Raw genomic sequence first — 25,470 nt, forward strand, 5'->3', positions numbered from 1 at the left:
CTGTAGTTCAAATACAATCTTCAAATGGCATCTGCACATGTGCATGGTCACAACAAAGGTTTCAAGTGCCAACAAGGGTAGCAAGAGGAATTGGCAATAATAGATTTGGTCATGGGTGGTAGCAGCTCTAGGACTGGAGAGGTAGAAGAGAGGAATATAGATGACCATCCAGTGAAATGGAATGGGGTGATAGTAAAGATGAAGTGGATGGTAGTGATTTTCAATCAGAACAATGGAACAGGTGAGGGTAGATCTGCGATCAGAGAGATGGAATAGATGATTGTAGATTTAGGATCAGGGAGATCGAATAGGTGGTAGAAGATTGGGGAAATGGGACGTATGATTCTGTAATCAGGGAGGTGGAACAGGAGATAGAAGATTTTGAATCAGTGAGGTGGAATGGGGCGATTGTAGATTTAGGATGAGAGAAATGGAATAGACAATAGTGCATCTAGAATCAGAGAGGCGGTACAGGTCCTGATAGATTAAGGATCAGAAAGTTGAGCAAGTGATCGTAGATCTGGGATCAGAGAATGGAGCATGCAGAAAGAGATCTGGGATTTAAGAGGGAGGAAAGGGGATTGGAATCAAATGAATGGAATCATCGAGGAACTGTGTTCTATTTCGTGTTGTTAACATTTATGTTGTTACAATCACCCTGCTCCACCCTTCAGTCTCGGATATATGTTGAAGACAAAAACAGGATAATAGAAGGGGAATATTATGCTGAGCTATTGTCAAGTACTTCAAGATCCCAATCTATATTGTAATCTGCAGTTTTCTGTCCCTTTCATATATTGAAAATCCCATATGTGGTGAGTTAAAATAATTGATACCACAATCATTTAATGAAGGTGAACTATGCACTAGTGTAATAACATATGCAAAATGCAATTTTTTGAAAATAAGTTAAAGTTTATTCATTTATATTTGATTATGTTATACTATATATAAACATTTAATTGTGTTTTGTAGCTCATTGATACTGCAGAGCTGTGTTGTACAACAGTATTTCAGTCTTATCCTCTAATGAAAATAATCTGGTGTCAGCTAATCTGAATTTATGTGCGTGTGGAACCTTTGCTCAAATTTAGCCAGTTTGGAAATATGATAATGTGACTTAAGGAAGCATAAACATTCAGCTTCTTTACAATGCTAATGATTAGTAATTGCTGCTCATTCAGTTGACCTGACCCTTGAAAGTCTGGCGAAAGGTCTTGACCTGAAACGTCACCCATTCCTTCTCTCCAGAGATGCTGCATCACCCGCTGAGTTACTTCAGCATTTTGTGTCCATTGTGTGATCCTTGAAAGTGTTGCATTTGTTCATTGTGACACCCAGCCACAATTGTCATCAAGGAGGCTCTGCCAGTGTAATTTCATGGGATTCTCTGCTGTCTTCAGGCAACTCTCTAGTTCGTGACTTTAGACTGGTGGTAAACTTTCTCGTTTCCTTGTGGATGCTCGGGTTCTCCGTTTGCTCGGGGCTCTGTTTGGAATTGTAGAACAAGCTGCTTGTTACTTGCCATCATATAATTGGGGCTGCAGGCGGCGAAAAGCCTCAGAGACGCACTGCTGCTGCTGGAGAAGAGGATACAAAAAGCTGCATTAACTCAACGGGACAAGCAGCATATCTGGAGAAAAGGGATGGATGATGTTTTGGGTCGAGGCCCTTCTTCAAACGATACAGAGCAGCAGCCTCAGGAGGCCCAACGGTAAGCTGCTGCCGTAGGGAAAGGGCATCCTACTTGTGATGAATGGATGAGTAGGGAAACCAGTGATTTTGTTTCACTGCCGATTCTGTGATGTAAACTTTGGCACCAGCTGAAGAACCACATGCATGTGGCACGTTGCCAATGCGATCCCGCAAGATGGTTCTTGTTACACACTCACCTCATTCCATGCACATGAAATAAGGTGTAGATGCCTCACAGACCCACAAAACAATATGAGGTGAGACATTTAAGCCGGTCCTGCAAAGATAAAGTAACAGTACATCATCATCTTCCTGATCTGAGCATCAGATAGAGGCTCAAGGAACTGCAGATGCTGGTTTACAAAAAAACACACACAAGGTGCTGGACTAACTCAGTGGGCTCAGGCAGTATCTCTGGAGGACATGGATAGGTGAAATGTTGGGTTGGGGCACTTCTTCAGAATATAACATGGAAACAGGTTCTCTGGCTTACAAGATATAGTCTCCATCAAGTAATCTACTACAATAATTCTACACTAATCCCATTTTCTTAAAACTCATAACACAAAATACCACATAACCTCAGTGCCAGGCAGTGGCTTGCTGGAAGGTGAAAATGTGTCTGCTGGCATTGGATGGTGTACAGAAGAGAAATAATCATTATAAAATTAAAGTATATATGAATATTTAGGAATCGAGGCAATGAAAATCTATTGGATGTCATTATACCCTTCTGAAGTATTACTGGTCCAAACTACTCTTTAAAGGCATACTCGGTCTAACTGAGCACAAGCTAGCAGAAACGTCCTTAACACAGACTATTGCTATTGCTGTGGGCAATCATATTTGGGGCAGACAGACTGCCCCTCAGGACCATTTGTTGCATCTTCCAGTGGACCTGTCAGATTTTCAATGGGAGTGAACCTTCCCTTGGAAGCACTACTGCTTACTAGAAAAGTACAAAGAGAAATAAAATGGGAAAAGGTTGTGAGAACTTCAACCTATTATTGTTATAAAGAGAAAATATTTTTGGGGGTATTTTTTACTAAACCATGCACATCATGCAACAAACCTATTAACACGTATACGGATGTTATCAGGTATAATTGGATTCCGGAATAATTCATTTTCTAGCACTTGGCATGATGTGATATGTGGAATTTAGTGTAACCTTTTGAGAATTGATATTTGACATGTGAAAATAGAATATTCCTGGGAGTGCACCATTAAGACTCAGCAACAATATTTAGTTTTGTAGAATTATTAAAATTGGATAATTGTTTGGCTAGGAGTGTTGTCTCCACAATCTCCAAACTTTAAACACTATAACTATACTAGTGTTATATTATAACATTATGTGTTACAAAGCAGGCATGTGGAAAAGCAATAATGTACAAACACACCATCCCACAAATTATTTGCAAAGGTGAATGAATTTCCACAGGTAACACTAATGAGCCATCAATTAAAGGAATATAGCTTTTTAAGTATCATCTTTGTTATACATTACAATTACTGGTACAGATTTCACTGATAACAAGCACAATATGAAATACATAAGTGGAAATAGAATATGCTATTATCTTTTGATTTCTCCTGAACAGTGTTTGCATTCTGCTCTTGTTTCCCAACAAGAACATCCTTGATCATACTTACATAAACTTCTGAGACTGTGAAGCTGATTTTGCATTGTACTCCTTAAGGGTAAAAATGAAGTTTTGAGTTTCTTCCAGTTCATTATGAGGGTGATTGCTTTTGTTTAAGGATTTCATTACAGACCAGTACAGGCACAACTGGGTTGACATATCAAAATATTTATTTTAAACTTGATAAGACGTTGGGGTTTAAGGCCAGACTACTTTGTCACAATCATGCCTCCGTCTGTTGACTTGTGGTCAAATAAAGTCATGGTCTTTATGGACCTTGTAATATAATGTAATAATAGTGTACTATTGCAGGTAAAGTGCATTGCACCTAAGATTTCATGTGCTCTTTTGCAAATTATTTAATGTTAGAAGATAAAAGTGAAATATTTTTGGAACATTTAAAATAAGTTTGCTTTTGTAAAATGCCTTAATTAGAAATGTTGTGATTTATAAGTGTAACAAAATAATTGTAATAAATGGTTTCAAAGCCAGCAATGATCATTAGAAATTATAAATGTTATTTGACTTTTTGTAGAACTTACAAATAAGAGTGAAATAAACATTTAAGTTAGATTATTGTTGGGAAAGTTGATTATTTTTTAAAGGTAAGTCGGGAGGGATGTGCGGTGTAGAGTGGCCTCTCCAGGGTACTGCCTTGTATTAACTGTGAAGATAGGTTGGACAGACTTTGATTGTTTTCTTTTGAGTGTCGGGGTGGAGAAGGAGATCTAATTGAGATTATAAGAGGATAGACAGTCAGACCTTTATTAATGGGTGTAATTGTCAAAGAGGACGCAACTTTCAGATGATAGGTAGGTTTATAGGAAATGTGTGCACCAATTTCTTTACTTAGAGAATGGTGGGTGCCGTAAGCAGATACAATAATATTGGTTTATTATTGTCACATGTACCAAGATACAGTGATAAACATTGTTTACCGAGCTATGCAACAAAGCATACCATAAATAAATAAATACAATCAAACCATACACAAGAATTCAAAGAGAAAAATACAGATTGCAGAATGTAGTGTTACAACATTATAGTGTTACAGCCACAGAGAGAGCCCAAATTTAAAAAAAAATGTGCAAGGGCTGCAACAAAGTAGGTTGGAAGATCTTTAAATAGGCTCATAGATATGGAGGGATATGGATCATGTGCAGGCAGAGAAGATTGGTTTAATTTGGCATGGGCATTAAAGGCCAAAGGGCCTGTTCTTATGCTGTACAGGTCTATGTTCTGTACTTTAAGTCTAAAACCAATCTCCAAATGAGATTGCTAGATGATGATGAATAAGATATTGTACGGCTTTACATAATAAATATTACTTTATGAAAAGGTTTATCAAAAAGCTCATCAAATCCTGCAAGATTATTTGCCATAGGACAATGATAACAAGGATGGAAGTCAATAGCTAGAGAATAGCTATAGGTTATGTTCATAAAGATCCAAGGTGTTGTTTGGAGCAGTCCACAACAGGAATGCAAACACACACAAATAAAGTGCAGTGCTGGTTGGCCATTATGAAATAATATCTTGGTAAGGGAACAAAATAAAATTTACAAAAAGCACTTTGGGCAAAAATATTAAGATATATTGCTCTGATGCTAATGTTGGATATACATGAGGCTTAACATGTAGGACGGGCGGGGGGAGGGTGTGTGTGGGAGGGCGTGTGTGGGCAGGGGTGTCTGGGGGGGGGGGGGGCGAGTGCTCTGAGAAAAGACAGGAGGAGCCATGGGGTAGAGGAGGTATCACGGGGGAGGGGAAGGCGCTGGAGCTGGGGGGACAGTACGGTGGCGGTGTGGAGGGGACTCACAGCGGGCGGATCAGTAACTGGTCGCTCTCCTCCGCCGGGATCAGATTCTCTGCTTTCCGTTTGACCGACATCTCTGGCTCCGCGCCGGTTCCGGTCCATCCGACAATTGTGTTCGGTTGGAGGCCTCCATCGGCCTCAGCTCCAGTAAAGACGGCGAGCTGCGATGGTGTAGGAAGGGGCACCGCCATCCCAGCCGTGGCAGTGACTGACAGGAGAGGAGACCAATCTGCGCATGCGCAGTTTTTAAGATTTTTAAACCTTAATAACTTTTAAAATATACCATCGATCAGAAGAAAACTTGTTGCACTTGAGCACAGGAGAATGGTGAGTAAGGTGGGTAAAATTCGTAGCGCTATTGTGTGCCGTTTTAGCGCAAATAGAAAAATCACTCAAACCGGAAGATAACAAGATCAGAGTTTTAGTTACGTATAGATAGATGTACAGAGTAAATTCAATACACAGAGAATGGTGGGTGCTTGGAATTTGCTGCCAGGGGTGGTGGAGAAAGCAGATATGGCGGTGGCATTTAAGAGGTTTTTAGATAGATATATGAATATGAAGGGAATGGAGAAATATGGATCACATGCAGACAGAGGAGATTAAATTAAGTTGGCAGTATGTTCTGCACAGACACTGAGGGCCAAAGAGCCTGTTTCTGTAGAAAGAAAGATGCAGATGCTGGTTAAGGCATCCAGTCTGCACATCCTGCCTTAAGAAGGGTCTTGCCCCGAAAAGTCACCTATCCATATTCCTGGGATATTGCCTGACCTGCTGACCTCCAGCACTTTGTGTTCTTCTGGGCCTATTTCTGTATTGTACTGCTTTATGTTCTATGTTCAGCCGAATGCGAAAGTCAAAAAATTGTTCTCAAATTCTGGAGACCTATTCCAGCAGTTGTTTTTAACACTAAGCTCTGCATGGAATCATCTGGTGGCATCTTGTTGGGATCTCTCAAGCTAAATCTTCTCAAATGCTGCACTCTCAAATGGTAAGTTTTTTTTCTGATTATTCATTTAACATTGTTTAATTTTTGTGTTTTCAAATATGGAATCTACTTATTTATTTCAGTATTGATTGTTCATCTTTACTTGACTATTCATTTCATTTTGTATTTGTTTTTATAAATCTCAATGCTAGAATTGTACAAAAAGTAGTGAAATTCAATTTTGGTTTGGTTTATTATTGTCACCACCATAATGTCAGAATTTCAACCAATAACAAGACAGAGTACAGGAAGGAGATAGAGAGCTCAGTAGCATGGTGTCAAGATAATAACATCTGCCTCGATGTCAGCGAAACAAAGGAGCAGGTCATCGACTTCAGGAAGCTGGGTGGAGTACGCAGCCTAGTCTGGGTCAAAGGCACTGAAGTGGAGATGATCAAGAGCTTCAAGTTCCCAGCCATAAATATCCCAGAATTTATCCTAGCCTTCCCACATTGATGCTATGGCCAAGAAAGCAAAGCAACACCTCAACTTCCTGAGAAGACTAAGGAAATTTGGCCTATCTCCGAGAACTCATTGGCAGTTGATCACCGCACATATACAGTGCATTCAGAAAGTATTCAGACCCCTTCACTTTTTCCACATTTTGTTACATTTCAGCCTTATTCTAAAATGGATTAAATTCTTTTTTTTATCATCAATCTACACACAATACCCCATAATAAAAAGCAAAAACAGCTGTTTAGAAATTCTTCAAAGTAATTAAAAAGAAATAACTAAATTATCACATTTACATATGTATTTAGACCCTTTACTCAGTACTTTGTTGAGGCACCTTTGGCAGCAATTACAGCCTCATGTCTTCTTGGGTATGACGCTACAAGCTTGGCACACCTGTATTTGGGTAATTTCGCCCATTCTTCTCTGCAGATCCTCTCAAGCTCTGTCAGGTTGGATGGGGAACGTCGATGCACAGCTATTTTCAGGTCCCTCCGGAGATGTTCAATTGGGTTCAAGTCCAGGCTGGGCCACTCAAGGACATTCATAGACTTGTCACGAAGCCACTCCTGCATTGTCTTAGCTGTAGTTGTCCTGTTGGAAGGTGAACCTCTACCCCAGTCTGAGGTCTAGAATGCTCTGGAGTAGGTTTCATCAAGATCTCTTTGTACTTTTCTCTGTTCATCTTTCCCTCGATCCCGACTATTCTCTTAGTTCCTGCCACTGAAAAACATCCCCACAGCATGATACTGCCACCACCATGCTTCACTGTGGGTATGGTATTGGTCAGGTGATGAGCAGTGCCTGGTTTCCTCTAGACGTGACACTTGGCTTTCAGGCCAAAGCGTTCAATCTTGGTTTCATTAGACCAGAGAATCTTTTCTCATGGTCTGAGAGTCCTTTAGGTGCCTTTTGGCAATCTCCAAGCGGGCTGTCATGTGCCTTTTACTGAGGAGCGGCTTCCGTCTGGCACACTCTACCATAAAGGCCTGATTGGTAGAGTGCTGCAGATATAGTTGTCCTTCTGGAAGGTTCTCCCAGTGGAACTCTGGAGCTCTGTCAGAGTGACCATCGGGTTCTTGTTCACCTCCCAGTTAGGCCCTTCTCCCCTAATTGCTCAGTTTGGCCAGGTGGCCAGCTCTATGAAGAGTCCTGGTGGTTCCAAAGTTGTTCCATTTAAGAATGACGGAGGCCACTGTGCTCTTCGGGACCTGCAATGCTGCAGAAATTGTTTTATACCCTTCCCCAGATCTGTGTCTCGACACAATCCTGTCTCGGAGGTCTACGGACAATTCCTTCGTCTTCATGGCTTGGTTTTTGCTCTGACATGCAACTGTCAACTGTGGGACCTTATTTAGACAGGTGTGCGCCTTTCCGATTCATGTCCAATCAATTTAATTTACCACTGGTGGACTCCAATCAATTTGTAGAAACATCTCGAGGATAATTAATGGAAACAGGATGAACCTAAGCTCAATTTTGAGTGTCATAGCAAAGGGTCTGAACAGGGGCGGAAAACCCGGGGGGGGGGGGGGCGGGGGGGACACGTCCCCTCCATGTTTTGAGAGGTGGGGGACATCCCCCCCCCCCAAGTTTTTGTAATCCGGAGATTGAGGGCGCCGATTGGAGGAGAGAGACGTCGGTCGGCAGGCAATGGGGGCGGGACATGATTCAGCGCGATGATCGTAGGAGGGAGACGTGGCACAGACCTGCGCTTCATCCGCAGCCAGGATGATCCCGGCCGGCTCTCCGGCGCTGTCCTGTCCCCTCCCGAGTACCCCCCACCCCCCCACCCAGAGAGGTTGGCAGCAAAGATCCTCCGCTATAAGATCTAGGATCTTTGGTCGGCAGTCAGACGGGCCAGCGCAGAGAAACAGCGCTAAACCCAGCTAACTCTGCCTGCCCCGCCAGGTGAGCTTACCACCCTTCCTGGACTTGCGGGAAATATGGCCAGCGCGGAGAAGCAGCGCTGGTATCCCGTCAGTCCAGACAGGGCTGTAGTTAACCCGGTGAGACAGGGAGAGTTGAGCTGCATTTAGTGCTGGATTGAGCCTCCGAAGCCTCGCGCACGCGTGTGTGAGTGTGCGCATGCGCGCATGGCCGCCAAAAAAGTGTGGCCCCCGTCCCCTCCATGTTTTTTTTTTTTTTTTTTTTATATATTTTTTTATTAAAGATAATCAATTACAATGCTTCAAACAACTTTATATCAAATTAATTCAATTTGCATTAAGTAAAACACTAGTAATACTTATCTACTATTTTTTTAGAAATAATGATAGAGAAAGAATAGAACAGTTATAAATCATTAAGAGAGTGATTAAATAATAATTTGATTATATATAAGAAAGAAAAGAGAAACGAAAAAAAAAAAAAAAATAAATAAATAAAAATTTGAGTAACCACAATATGTATTATTAATAACAAGTGATAGTATCAATAAAGACATATATGTTAATTCCAATATAAAATGAATTATTCTCACCAAATCCCGCAGGGTGCACGCCGAGCTGTGTTGCCAAGAACAGCTACTTCTCTAAATACTGTATATATGGAGACCATATCTGTTCAAAAGAATTATACTTGTCCAATAGGACAAATCTAATTCTTTCCAGATGTAACGTCTCCATCATCTCTGTTGCCCACATTTTGGTTGTGGGGGATAATGTTCCCTTCCAAAATTTCAATATGATTTTTTTCCCAATTATCAAACAGTAATCAAAGAAATTTCTTTGATTTACTGTAAGTGATAGATGTAAATCCGGAATTCCAAATATTATTAGCTTTGGGTTAGGGTCCAATTTAACTTTGATGACTTCAGAAATAACTTTAAAAATTTCTGTCCAGTAATAATTCAATTTAGGACATGTAACGAAACTATGTATTAAATTTGCCTCTGCTTTCTTGCACTTATCACAAATAGCGGAGAGATTCGGAAAAATACTATTTAATTTAGTTTTCGAATAGTGTAACCTATATAATACTTTAAATTGTATCAGTATATGTCTGGCGTTTAATGAACACCGGTGTATTCGTTGTAGACTTTCTTCCCAGTTTTCTTTTGTTATAGCCAATCCCATTTCATTTTCCCATGCTTGACGATATGTTTCCGTTATTGGATTCTCCTTATCCAAAATGATGTTATATATATAGGCTATTAATTTTTCTGTATTTGGATGTAAATTAAACAGTTCGTCTAACAATCCTGCTTCTTTATTTTTATAATCTTGTGTATTGGATTTAATATAATCTCTAATTTGTAAATACCTAAACAAATGTTGTGGAGACAATCCATAAATATCTTGTAACTCCTGGAATAAAAGAAATTTTCCTTTTCTATAAAGGTGTTCTATCCTTGTAATTCCTAAATCATCCCATTGTTTAAACCCCCCATCTAATATAGCAGGTTTAAACGATGGATTATTCATAATTGGTAATCTAAATGAGAGATTATCCAAATGTAGAGTCTTAACTATTTGTTTCCAAATACGTCTATTATTATATATTATTAGGTTGTCTTTATAATATTTTTTTTGTACTTCCGTTGGTGCAAAAATTATCGAACCTACATTGAAAGGTAGACAGTCTTCCTTTTCTATATTTAACCATGTCGGTTCATGATCCATATTTACCCACCAGAAATTCATATTCTTAATCTGAACAGCCCAGAAATAATATAAAAAGTTTGGAAGTGCTAATCCTCCATTTATCTTAGCTTTGCATAGATGTTTTTTATTTATTCTGTGATTTTTATAATCCCAAATAAAACTATTGACAATATTATCAATTTTTTTAAAAAAAGTTTTCGGAAGAAAAAAAGGAATAGCCTGAAACAAATATAACAACTGCGGTAGAAATACCATCTTTATGGCACTTATTCTACCAATCATGGATATAGGAAGTGTTTTCCAATATAAAATATTTTTTCTAAGTTTATCTAATAGTTGAGGATAGTTGGATTTTATTAATGAGTTATGAGTTTTAGTTACGTTAATCCCTAAATATTTAAGTTTGTCTGTAACTACTTTTAATGGGTATTGTTGTAATGTATTTAGATTTATTCCTGTTATTGGCATAATCTCGCTTTTATCCCAATTAATCCTATACCCAGAAAATGCACCAAACTTAGTTATAATGTTTAGCAGGTTGGGAATACTAATTTCCGGTTTTGTAATGTAAATCAAAACATCATCTGCATATAAAGAAATTTTATTAATTGTTGTATCAGTATTATAGCCATATATTTCAGGTTCAGATCTAATTTTTTCCGCCAATGGTTCTATCACCAATGCGAACAATAAGGGTGATAACGGACATCCCTGTCTGCATCCCCTAGAGAGTTTGAATTTGGCTGATAAAATTTGGTTAGTCAAAATTCTTGCCATAGGATTCGAGTATAAAATTCTTACCCATTTACAAAATCTATCCCCCAATTGAAACTTTTCCATTATATTAAATAAATACATCCATTCCACCTGATCAAACGCTTTTTCTGCATCTAGTGATATAACCGCTAGTTCCGTATCTCGTATTCTTTTTGAATATATAATATTAAACAAACGTCTGAGATTATGGGATGAGTAACGTTTTGGGATAAAACCTGTTTGATCATAATGTATTAATTTAGAGATCACTAAACTTAATCTCCTAGATAAGACCTTAGTTAATATTTTTTGGTCTGTATTTAAAAGGGCAATCGCTCTATATGATCCAGGATCTTCCAAATCCTTATCTACTTTAGGGATGAGTGTAATTGTGGATTCATTTAAAGATTCTGGTAATTTTCCTTGGTCATATGCATATCTATACATTATTTGTAATCTTGGGGAAATCAGATCTTGAAATTTTTTATAAAATTCTGCACTCAGGCCATCTGGGCCCGCTGCTTTTCCGTTCTTTAGCGAACTAATTGATTCTATAATGTCTTTTACTGTTATTTCAGCATTTAACAATTCTCTACCTTCCTGATCTAAGCTATTGATTTGACATTCTTGTAAAAATATTTCCATACTATCTGTTTGTCCTGTTAGTTTTGACGAATAAAGATTTTTATAATATTGTAAAAATCTATCATTAATATCTTTTGGAGTAATTAATATATTTCCATACTCAGATCTAATTCCGTGTATCATCTTCTCATCTTCTAATTTTCTAAGCTGTCGTGCTAGTAATTTTTGTGGCTTATCTCCAAATTCAAAATACACTTGCTTAGTTTGTTGAAAAAGTTTAATCACTTGATTAGAATATATTTTATTTAATCTATATTTTACTGATGCAATTTTATTACTTAACTCTTTGGAAGGCTGTTTTATATTTTCATTATCTAGACGTTTTATCTCATTTTCTAAATTTTGTTCTATTTTTCGATTTTCTTTATTGAGATGTGCTTGTGCGGATATTATTGCGCCACGCATGAATGCCTTAAATGTGTCCCAAAATAGTGATGGAGAAGTTTCAGGATTATCATTAGTTTCAAAAAATAATTTAATCTGATCCATCACATATTTACAACAGTCATTGTCCTTTAATATCTGAGGGTTAAATCTCCAGGTAGTAGTTTTATTAGATATATCTTTTAATTTTATCTTAAATGTTAATGGCGCATGATCCGAGATGATAATATTATGATATTTTGCATCATACGTAAAAGGAAGTAATTTAGAATCTATTAAAAAATAATCTATCCTCGAATAGGTTCCATGTACGGGCGAGAAAAAAGAATATTCTCGTCCGGATGGATTATCTAACCTCCAGATGTCTTTAATATTAGATGTATTGATAAAAGCATTTATGAATTTACTTGATTTCGAGGCGGCTTTTCCTTATATATATATTCATTAAAATTACCTTTTTTGAATATAATTCCCCTGTAATTATTACATATCTGCCTTCTTTATCCTCTATAATAGAACTTTGTATGAAAGGTATACCTTTGCGAATAATTATTGCAACTCCTCTAGATTTATGAATAAATGTAGAATGATACACCTTAGAAATCCATTTAGCTGTTAATCTATGTTGAGCATCTTTTTTAAGATGAGTCTCTTGAAGGAAAATGACATCTGTCTTCAATCTGTTCAACTGAGCTAACACCTTTCCCCTTTTAATTGGTTCATTAATTCCTTTTACATTCCAACTGCAGAAGGTTACTCCATCACCCCCAGTCTTCACCTTTATTTCATGCATTTTACTATTAGGGCGGCTTTTTTTGGAGTAGCCTTCTTGACTCCCTCAGCTCCCCGTTGCACCCGGACATCAATCCAATGAGAATTTCTATCCACCTTAATCCGCATCTATGTCTTCTTAAACTAAATACACAATATCCTTCACATCTACATTCAAATAATATATAATATAAGATCAATAAAAAACAAAAACAATAAGAAATATCAATAATAAAAAAAAAGTAAAGGGTGTTAATAGGGTGCTCAGAAAAAAAAGAAACTACACTTGTATAGTGTGTAGTATGTGAAGGTGAAAGCCACACTAACGTGGCCATTAATCTAAAGACTTCCGTTTTTTTTAATTAAAAAAAAGATGTTAATTATACCAGCTCCTATCTCAAATGCTATATATATTGGGGTGGGGTACTAACTTTATATACTTAGTACTTAGTAATTATTTCTATTATTCATATTACTATTTGCTAATTACTAATATCAATTATATTTAATACTATAATATGTAATACTATTATCATGGAATAATTAAATATTTTCTAATAATTAATACAGAACTACTACTAAATGCCCATTATTCCACTTCCTTCTAAGTGAATATTTCATAACCACAGGTCGATGATAAAAGTTCAGTCCTCTCCTTCTCCTTCTCCCTCGGGTTCTTCCTCCGCATCTTCTCTCTCTTCATCTTCTGGCTTCTGCTGTATGTCTCGGGCGAATTTCAATGCTTCAGTATGCTTAACGAAACGATATTCCTTGTCATCATAAGTTACTCTCAGTATTGCTGGGTACATCAAGCCATATCTCAGATTCTTAGTATTCTGTACATTCCTCAGGATACCTTTTGTTTCTTTAAATAGTGCTCTTTTCTTGGCCACTTCTGCTGGGAAGTCTCTAAAAATACTGATGTTGTCTCCCTCGTATTTCAGGTTTCTCTTTTTTATTATTATCTTCATCATTTCTTCGAAGACATGGTCAAAGGCGACTTTTACAATCATTTGTCTGGGCGATGAACCTATCCCAGGGGCCCGTCTTAGAGCCCTATGTGCACGGCTCAACAGGGGTTCATGATCCAAATTCAGAATATCCATTAAAAGTTTTGCAACAAATTTTCGAGGATCTTGACTCCCCTCACGACCTTCGCTCAGACCAACTATACGCAAATTTTTACGGCGTTGGCGTCCCTCCAGATCAATACATTTCTCGTTTGTTTTACGTAATAATTCTAAGAGGCGTTTGTTCTCGGCACGGAGTTTTTCGGTCTCCTTAGTATTCACTTCAGCAATTTTAGTTAGCACTTTAATTGCTTCGCCTTGTTGGTCTAGCGAAATTTTAGTAGGATCTATCTTGTCATCCAGATTTCTTTCCATCCCAGCAGCTATATCCTTTACATCCTCAATTTGAGTTTGTAACTCGGCATTAGCCTTTTCCTTCCACTCATCCATCATACTTTTTACCGTCGTTATAACTTGTTTTATTAAGTCTTCTTTATCTTCTTTATTTTTCTCGTGAGACACCAGCATATCCGCTTTTAAACTTTTTATCTCCTCCATATACTCCTTCCTCTGCTTCTTTATCTCCTCCATATACTCCTTCCTCTGCTTCTTTATCTCACCTAGAATGGTAGTCTTAAGTTCCTCCATTTCAGCTTTCCTCTGTGAGATATCTTCTTGAGAAGCAGCAGCAGCAGCAGCTCCCGAGCTGAGGCCAGTTTCCCTTCTCGTAGCTTTTTTTCCAGTGGTGGGGGGAGGGGAGCGCTGGGTCATAATTTCTTCTTAAAATCGCGCGCCTGATGACGTCACGCACCTTTTAAACGCTGCCGGAGCCGTTCGCAATCGATCTCCTGTGGTAAGTGCGTTTGTTTGACCCTTTTACCCCCGTTTTAAATTCAGTTTTTTACGGAGCTGTAATGGCGCGATTCCACTCACATCGTGGCGCCAACCGGAAGTCGTCCCCTCCATGTTTTGATAGCGAGTTCCGCTCTTGGGTCTGAATACTTATGTAAATGTGATATTTCAGTTATTTCTTATTAATTACTTTGCAAAAATTTCTAAACACCTGTTTTTGCTTCTTCATTCTGGGGTATTGTGTACAGATTGATGATTTTTAAAAAATTAATCAATTTCAAAATAATGCTGTAACGTAACAAAATGTGGAAAAACTGAAGGGGTCTGAATACTTTCTGAATACACTGCAGTATTGAGAAATAAAAACACAACACTGTTTTGGACGTGACAGTTTTAATGCAGGAGCTCACCACATTATTGTCGTCCAATGAATGCTCCCAATCTGCCAAAATCAGGTAGCAAAGTGCAAGATAAACTTAATCTTGAATTTAGATGAGAAAACCATTGAATTTTTCTTTTAAATAGGGGGAATAAATGGTTTTGCCAGAGAATTGTATAGACTTGATGTACAACTTGGAACAGATCGAAGGACTCATTTCATATCCTGACATTCTTTATTCTATTGAAAGGTCATTCCTCATTCAGAGTGTGAAACTTGTGAATCTCATTTGAAGCAACTTATCAGCCATTGTCCACTATCCAGTATTGATAGTGAAGAATTGTAGGTTGGTTATTTATTTCACAAAGAAAGAGAATTAGCAACAAACTAATGTTCCAGATCACCTACAGTTGTACTTGAAAGGAGAATTGTTACTTAATGGACTGCATTTGAATCCTTTTGATTCACTGCTGCTGAATCTAAATGTAATCCCGGGACTGCAGCTGAAATGCAAGGACGAGGATGAGTTTGAGTGGATGAACTGTCAGCGATTTCCACTTTTGACAATTGTTATATAAATAAAGTAAATCTATAGATGTCTTATAGATCATTATATCTTCACTGTTTGAACATATGTTGTAGCATGCAATACAATTTAAGGGAAATAATTTTAAGGTGGTTCATTAATTATTGGATGCAAATAATATAATAAATCATAAAGAATTTGACTTTTATGTATATTTTTTAGATGGATACTAACTTGGACTTAATTTGTACTGTTGGGAATCTGCAAATGTTATGCATCTTGTCTGTACACCAGGCCTTTAGATAATTCAGGGTGAGGATTCAGTAACAGGCATGATACACGATGCTTGCAGAAAGAGTCCAGTTGCTCTGCTGCAGGTTGAACACCGATTTTCTGGCAGTTGACGGTCCGCCTGCCCCCTATGATCCAGGCGAAATTACGAGGACTCAGTTGGAATTCCTGATCGGCCACAGATGGCTTTGCAAACTGAATGTGAATGGAATTACCTGCCGACCCATCCCCGGCTCCCACCATCTCCCCGGACATTTACAGCCTCGGTTTCTGACCCCACTCCCAACTGGCGAGGTGCACCAGCGAGCCCCGCTCACCTGTTGCTGCTCTTGCTGTCAGCAGTAGCTCTATCCGCTCAGCGGATCAGGCAGCATCTCTGGAGAACATGGATAAGTGATGTTTCAGATTGACATGCTTCTTTCGGCCAAGCACAAGGATACTTTCTTTTAAAAAATATATATTTTTATTAGAAGCATATGCATATCATAACCAAAACACAATTTGTTTACCAATTACATATTAACACAGCTTCTATTTATTTATTTATTTATTTATTTATAGATTTTTTTGAAAGATAGAGCTATAGAAAGAAGGGAGGGAGAAAAAAGAAATAAATAATTTTTTTTACCAATAACACAATTTTGGAGATGGGTCTGTAGATTATAAAGTGTAATTATTCATCCAATCCTGGATTCAAGTTTCAGTCTAGCTTCCGTGCTGGACCAATTTACCCTTTCAGAAAATCAATAAATGGAGACCATATTCTAGCAAATAATAGGAGAAATATTTGGAAAAATTCTATTTAATTTTGTTTTAGAATAGTGCAGTCTATGTACTTTAAATTGTATTAAAGAGTGTCTGGCATTTAACGAGCATTGATGTATATGTTGTAAACTTTCATCCCATATATCTTTAGGATTATTTACAATGGGGTGAAGGAGTGATAAATTATCCAATTTTAAAGTCATTTTTAATTGTTTCCAAGTTCGTATACCACTATATATTATCGGATTTTCACTATGTTTTTTTATTCAGTTTTGTGGGAGCTAACAAAATCGAGCCAATTTCAAAAGGTAAACAATCTTCCTTTTCCATCTTTAACCAATCTGGTTGTTGATCCATATCTTCCAACCAGAAGTTCATATTTTTAATATTTACTGCCCAAAAATAAAATAAAACATTTGGTAAAACTAATCCTCCATTCATCTTGGATTTACATAAATGTTTTTTACTTATTCTATGGTTCTTATAATCCCAAATAAAATTTGTAACAATAGAATCAACTTTAAAAAATTTTTTGGGAGATATATCAGAATTGATTGAAAAAGGTACAGTAATTGTGGAAGGAAAATCTTTTTAATGGCATTAATGCTACCGAGCATTGAGATGGGAAGTGCTTTCCAATACTGAATATTCTTATGCAGTTTAAGTAAAGGGGGAAAGCTTAATTTAAATAAAGAAGTATATTTCTTAGTCACATAAATTCCTAGATATTTAAAAATGGCGTAGACTATTTTAAAAGGAGATTGTTGCAATGCATGTAGGTTAAATTCCATTATTGGCATAATTTCACTTTTGTTCCAATTAATTCTATATCCCGAAAATGAGCCAAATTGAGTTATAAGATTTAGTAAGTTTGGAATGCTAGTTTCTAAGTTTGTAATGTATAGTAATAATCTGCGTATAAATAAATTTTATTAACTGTATCTTTAGTATTATACCCATAGATTTCTGGATGGGCTCTAACACTTTCTGCAAGTGGTTCAATAGCTAGAGCGAATAACAACGAAGATAATGGGCATCCTTGTCTACAACCTCTAGATAAATTAAATTTGGGTGATAACATTTGATGTGTCAATATACTAGCTGTTGGGTTAGTATATAAGAGTTTAACCCGTGTACAAAACTTCTCATCCAGTTGAAATGTTTCCATCAATGAAAATAGATAGGGCCATTCCACCTGATCAAATGCTTTTTCAGCATCTAACAAGTTGACTGCTAAATCTACATTAGCTATTCTATTTGAATATATAATATTAAATAATTGTCTCAGATTATAAAATGAATAACATTTTGTGATAAAACCTGTTTGATCAGGATGTATTAATTTATGAATCACTAAACTTCATCTATAGGCTAAAATTTTAGTTAATATCTTCTGATCAGTGTTTAAAAGAGCAATTGCTCTATATGAACCTGGATCCTCAAGGCCCTTATCCATTTTTGGTATGTGTTATTGTTGATTCGTTTAAAGTTTCTGGCAGTTTTTGTTGAGTAAAAGCATAATTATATAATGTCTGTAGACGTTGAGAAATCAAATCATGAAATCTATATTACTAAAACTAAGATCTTGACCACTTTCTGACTTTCTGTTTCGTGATTTCTGAAAGAACGCCGCCACTTACGGCCATCATTTTTGGCCACCTCGCTCAGAGTCCCCCTCCGCTGAGCTGGACCAGATGATTTTTCCCATCGATGAAACATAAAAGAGTTATTAATGTTTTAAAAATGTTGACATTCTCTCTGCTGCCCCTGCTGGTGGGAGGGGGGAGGGACTATAAAACCCGGAAGTGTTGTGCCTCAGTCAGTCTCTGCAAGATGGGGGAAGTGAGAGGGCCACGTCTCTCAGTTTGAGCTGTGAATAACACCGAACACATGTCTACTAAACTGTGAGTGTGGTTTTACTGAACTTGAGTGCCCTTAATGTGGTTTGCAAAAGAACATATGGTTGGTTTGAAGGGAAAGTCACTGCAAATGGTTGTTTGGGGGTTTTGGGGTGAAGTAAAAAGCACTGCAAATGGTTATTTGGGGGTTTTGGGTTGAAGTAAAAGGCACTGCAAATGGTTGTTTGGGGGTTTTGGGTTGAAGTGAAAGGCACTGCTAATGGTTGATTGGTCTAAACTTGACAACTTCCTGTTAGCACTCTATATTGATTTTAGATAAAACGCTACCACTTACGGCTGTGATTTTTGGCCATCTTAGTCCCCCTCCGCTCATCAGGTGCAGAGGATTCTTCCCATCAATGAAAAGTAAAAGTGTTATTAGTATTTTAAAAATGTTGAGAATCTCAATCACGCTGTGAAGGCCACACCCCTTCCGGTGGAAGAGGGAAGGATTATAAAACCATGAAGTGTGGGTGTGGCTCAGTCTCTGCATGATAGGGGAGGGAGAGGTAACAACTGTCTGTGAATCAACTGAACACACTGAATATCTACTGAACTGTGAGTGTGGTGTTTTGTGTGGTTTTATGGTGGTTTCACCCTGCTTGAAGTGGTGTGAAACTGCACTGAATTTGATGACCTTGCAACCTGCTGAAAGTGGTATAAAACTGCACTGAATTTGGGGGCCTTGCACCCTGCTAAAAGTGGTATGAAACTGCACTTGAATTTGGTGGCCTTGCACCCTGCTTGAAGTGGTATGAAACTGCACTTGAATTCGGTGGCCTTGCACCGTGCTTGAAGTGGTTGGAAACTGCACTTGTATTCGGTGGCCATGCACCCTGCTTGAAATGGTAGGAAAATGGATTTGAATTTGGTGGCCTTGCACCCTGCTTGAAATGGAATTTCAAGGAATAGCCGTGAGTCAACTGCCAGCCCATCAGCTGTGAGTGAGCTGCCAGCACATCAGGCTTGAGGGACTGAGCTGCCACCCCAAGAATTCATTTGGCTCACAATGTTCATACTAGCCCTCTGGAGACCAATCCCTTCAGCCCACAGCACCCATGCCAGCGCTCCAGAAAGCCTCCCCCCACTTGCCACCAATATTGGAATTGGTGGAGGGGTGGAATATTGCGTCAGGGGACCAGCCCTCCCGTGTGAACATGGGACCCAACAGGTCCCACTTAGTCTAGTTGTTTAATAAAATTCAGAGTTTACGCCATCAGGGCCTGCGGCCTTTCCGTTTTTCAAAGATCTAATGGACTCTTCAATATCTTTTACTGATATTTCAGCACCTTATAATTCCCTCTCTTTCAGATCTAAGCCTGTAAGATTACATTTCTGTAAAAATGTTTCCATTCTTGCAGGACACTCTGTCGTTTTGGTTGAATAAAGTGTTTGATAATATTGTAAAAATCTGTCATTGATATCCTTGGGCAATGTTAGTGTTTCACCCATATCTGATCTAATTTTATGAATTGTTTTTTCCCCATCCAATTTACGAAGTTGACGAGCTAATAGTTTTTGTGGTTTATCACCAAATTCAATTTGTAGTTGTTTAGTGTGTTGATAAAGTTTTATGATTTGATCTGAATATATTTGATTTAACTTATATTTAAGTGCAGCGATTTTATTATGTTTTATCATAGAGGGGGCGGCTGCATTCTCTATATCTAATTGCCTTATTTCCATTTCCAATACATGTTGTTTAGCACGATTCTTTTTATTATGAACGACTTGTGAGGAGATTAACGCTCCTCATACAAATGATTTGAATGTTTCCCAGAGAAGGGAGACAGATGTTTCAGGGCAGTCATTCTACTCGAAAAACATATTAATCTGTGTAATAAGATATTCGTAGCATGCATTTAAAATTTGAGGGTTAAGTCTCCATTGTGTCTGCTTCTCGCTCATTCCATTTAGTTTAATCATGAATGTTAAAGGTGCATGATCTGAAATTATAATATTATGATATTTCGAATTATAAGTAAATGGGATAAGTTTAGAATCTACTAAAAAGTAGTTTATTCTTGAATACGTTTTATGTACCGGTGAGTAAATTTAATATTCTCGTCCAGATGGATTTTCAATTCTCCAGACATCTTTGATATTGGTAGTGTTAATGAATGAATTTAGTAATTCACTTGCCTTGGATTTTATTTTCCTTTGTCTTGATGATCTATCCAGATAAGAATCTAATGTACAATTTAAGTCTCCCCCAATTATCAAATTATGTTGTGTAAGTTCCAGAATAGTATTAAGTGTTTTCTTGAAGAACAATGGGCTGTCAAAATTTGGTACATAAACATTAAGAAGGATCACTTTTTTAAAATATAATTCACCCACCAGTATAATATATCTACCATTGATATCCGCAATGGTTGATATATGTTTAAAAGGTATACCATTACGGATTAAAATTGCAACCCCTCTAGACTTATGAGAGAATGAGGAGTGATATGTTTTGGCAATCCATTTTGCTTTCAATCTATGTTGCACTTCATTTTTAAGATGAGTTTCTTGAAGAAACATTATATCAGCTTTGAGTGATTTTAAATGTGCTAATACTTTACCTCTCTTGATTGGTTCATTAATACCCTTGACGTTCCAACCACAAAATGTAATTCCTTAAACCTCAATTTTCATATTAACATCTTGCATCTTATGGGTAGGGTGGCCTATAAAAGAGCAGATGGTTCAACACACTAAACCCTACATTCTACCCGAACACAGGATAGATGAATTTTAGATTTAATGTCTTCATCCCGAACATATCTCCTTAAAAAAAACGTATAATTGAATTTAATATTAAAGTTGTAATTAAATGAAGAGTAAAACAAGTGGAAAAATAGATGGTTAGAAGAGTGCAATTACGTTTAAGGGCAAGCAACGCTCATTTACGGACCCGGACTCTGCTTGCAAATATGCCCAGGAGATTTTAAACAAAATTCAAGGAGGAACAGGAACAGAATAATAGACATTTTATCTGTGGAACTTTGTTTTTTCTGTTTCAATTAAGACACTAGAACGCTTCAGACGGTTACCAGACAGGCTTATCTGGCAAGAATGTGTTGTTCAATAACAGAGGCCGAATTAAACTTCTGAACTGAAAGCACAGATGGAAGCTCAAGGTCGCAAGCTCGTCAACAAACCCCTCAGCACGGAGAACTATGAGACCGTCTCCTTTTGAAATGGCCATTATGAGGCATCTGTTCCACACTATATGATATATGACCTATTATTTATATATATAATTAACAAACTAACTAACCACTTACGCGCAATAAACTCAACTAACGTTAAAGGCGCAATGTACTATACTAACACGACTAACTATATAGCAGGAAGAATGGGGGAGGTTAGACATATATTTTAAATACTAAATACTAATTATGAATTACTTAACATACAGGTAAATGAAAAGTGTCATTATTGACGAGGTACTTTAACCCATAATTACTTTAATTTTAATCCAAATCTTCTACCTTCCCTTTTATTTTATTCTATTTTAAGCTGTTCAGCTGTTGACCTGATATGATAATTTTGGTAACAATTAGAGGGAACCGACTAACGTTGGGTCAAATTCTAATAGGGGGACAAGGCCCAGTGCATAATTTCATCGACGGAGGTCAATTTAAAAATAAATCTAGCTACCTTAGGTGGCTTTTTTGTAATTTATCGCTTTTTTGATAAATTACATTCACTTTTTTTGTTTATTCACAATTATTTGTTGTGTGACTTAACAATTTTTATGTACACTTTATTTTATGTTTTTCTTTTTCCCTTATTTATATTTAAAAGTGTCAGGAGATGTAGAACTACTGTAGAAATTATGAAGGACAACTCTGGATTCGGGATTCCGAGGTACTTGGCTGCATCACATGAATCATACAGTCTGGTAATAATAGCCAATGAAAGATAATAGTCGAATAAATATCGGAGGTCTCACCTTCTGTAGTTGGAACATCAGAGGTGCGAATGAGCCAATTAAGAGGGGTAAAATTCTGGCACAATTAAAATCATTAAATATGGATATTGCTTTCCTACAAGAGACACATCTGAAACAACAAACTCAGATCAGATTAAGGGCAAATTGGATAGGTCAAACCTATTACTCCTCATTCACCTCTAAAGCAAGAGGCACGGCTATTATAATTCGGAAGGGTATACCTTTTAAATTAAAGAAATCTATATCTGATAAAGAGGGAAGATATGTTATAGTCACGGGAGAAATTTACAATACACCATTAACTATGATAAATATTTACGCGCCTAATTTTGATAACCCACAATTTTTTAGGAAAATAATAGATTTAATCGCAGAGCATAATTATCAAAATATAATAATGGGGGGAGATTTCAACTGTGTTATAGATCCATACTTAGATAAATCAATAAAGCTAGGGAAGCGTCTTGTTAAAACTAAGACCTGTGAATTTTTAAATATTTATATAAAAAATAATAACATAGCTGATATTTGGAGAATAGCAAATCCAAGCGGTAGGGAATACTCATTTTATTCATCAGTTCACAAAACTTATTCGCGAATTGATTATTTTTTATTGGACACAAAATTAATCCCGTATACGAATAAACCATCATATCATAATAGTATTATTTCTGATCATTCACCATTGACTTTTATACTTAAAATTGAGGGAATGCCGAGTATAAAACCTTTTTGGAGATTCAATGTACATATATTAAATAACCCGCAGGGTTATGAGTATATAAAAGAACAAATAAAACTTTTTTTCGAAATAAATGACACGCCAGGTATTTCTGCACCGCTATTATGGGAAACCTTCAAGGCATATATTCGCGGCGTCATAATTTCTTACCAAAGTTTTCAAAATAAGGAAAATAAAAGAGAACTTCAGCGGATAGAACAGAAAATAAAACTACTAGAACTGGACAATGCAACTGACCCAACCATAAATAAACATAATAAGATAACTTTATTGAAATATAAAGTCAATAGAATACTATCGGCTAGAGTAATAAAATTATTCCAAATTACAAAACAAGCACACTTCGAATTTGGGGATAAGCCACATAAACTACTTGCGAGGCAACTGAAGCAACGAGAAAAGGAAAAAACTATTACTAAAATTAAATCGGATAAGGGTGAGTTTTTAACACTGCCTAAGGATATTAACAAGAGGTTTGCCCAATTTTATCACAATTTATATACATCTAAAATAAATACAGATGTAAGTAAAATTACAAATTTTTTAGATAATTGCAAGCTCCCAAAATTGGATAGTTTAGAACAAGAGCAATTAGGAGCACGGATTACTAGTGAAGAAATAAAACAAATAATAAACTCACTGAAAAATGGGAAGACCCCAGGACCAGACGGTTTTAGTAATGAATTTTATAAAAGATTTCAGGAGTCAATTATACCAAGATTATTCAATTTATACACGCAGGCTTATACCGAAAATAAACTACCAGAAACCCTAGCAGAAGCAACAATAACACTTATACCAAAAAAAGATAAAGATTTAGATGAACCGGGTTCTTATAGAGCTATTTCACTACTAAATACGGATCAGAAAATTTTAGCAATGATTCTAGCTAGAAGGCTAAATATTTATATTAACAATTTAATAAATATGGATCAAACGGGATTTATACCCAAAAGACAATCATTTAATAATTTGAGAAGGCTTTTCAATATAATGTACTCTCATAATGAGGACAATGAAGATATTTCAGTTATCACGCTGGATGCAGAGAAGGCATTTGATCAAGTAGAATGGCAGTATTTATACAAGGTACTCCAAAAATTCAATATGGGAGAGAATTTTATTAGATGGGTTAAACTACTTTACGATAGACCTACGGCAAGAATATTAACTAACAATACGCTATCTCCAAAATTTTACTTATCAAGGGGTAATAGGCAAGGGTGTGCCTTATCACCATTGCTATTTGCCCTTATGATAGAACCGTTGGCCGAAAGGATTAGAAATCACCCGAATATTCACGGATATAACACTAAGGATTCAAAGAATAAAATTTCACTATATGCTGATGATATTCTTTTATATATTACTAATACACAAACGAGTATACCCACCTTATTAACACTAATTGAGGAATTCGGCTCTTTTTCAGGATATAGAATAAATTGGGATAAAAGCGAAATTATGTCTTTAAAACCACAGGATTCGAGACACTTACTAAAATTCCCCTTCAAAATTGCAACAGAAAAATTCAAGTATCTGGGTATTCAAATTACAAGAAGACACAAATCATTATTTAGTGCCAATTTTATACCACTATTAAATAAACTGAATGATATGATTAAATTTTGGAAAACACTTCCGCTCTCATTGATAGGTAGAATCAACGCTATAAAAATGACTTTCTTACCACAATTAATATATTTGTTTCAAGCGATCCCAATATATATTCCAAAATATTTTTTCAAAAAACTAGATTCCACTGTTACTAATTTTATATGGGATTACAGAACACATAGAATTCAACGAAAGCATTTGTGCAAATCTAAAGAAGTTGGGGGTTTATCATTACCTAACTTTATGTATTACTACTGGGCAGTGCATATTAAGAACATAATGTACTGGCTGGATAGTTCCACTCAGCAGTTGGAGTGGATAAGAATGGAGAAAGAGGAGTGCTATCCGCACGATATAGGAACGATCCTGCTCTCACCGATAAAATTGAATAGTATAATATACAAGAAGAACCCAATTATTCACAATATAATAAGAATTTGGAAACAAATAAAAGTATCCTTGAAATTAAATAATTTATCAGTACTAACCTCACTATTGAACAACCCCGCATTCAAACCTTCTCTCATCGACAACACATATCAACAATGGGATAGACTGGGGATTAGGAAAGTAGGGGATATGTATGAATTGGGCAAACTGTTATCATTTCAACAATTAAAATTAAAATTTAAATTGAAGGATAGTCAATATTTTAAATATATACAGGTATGTGACTTTATGAAGA

The sequence above is a fragment of the Amblyraja radiata genome, chromosome 6 (assembly GCF_010909765.2).
Source record: "Amblyraja radiata isolate CabotCenter1 chromosome 6, sAmbRad1.1.pri, whole genome shotgun sequence".
Classification (NCBI taxonomy): domain Eukaryota; kingdom Metazoa; phylum Chordata; class Chondrichthyes; order Rajiformes; family Rajidae; genus Amblyraja; species Amblyraja radiata.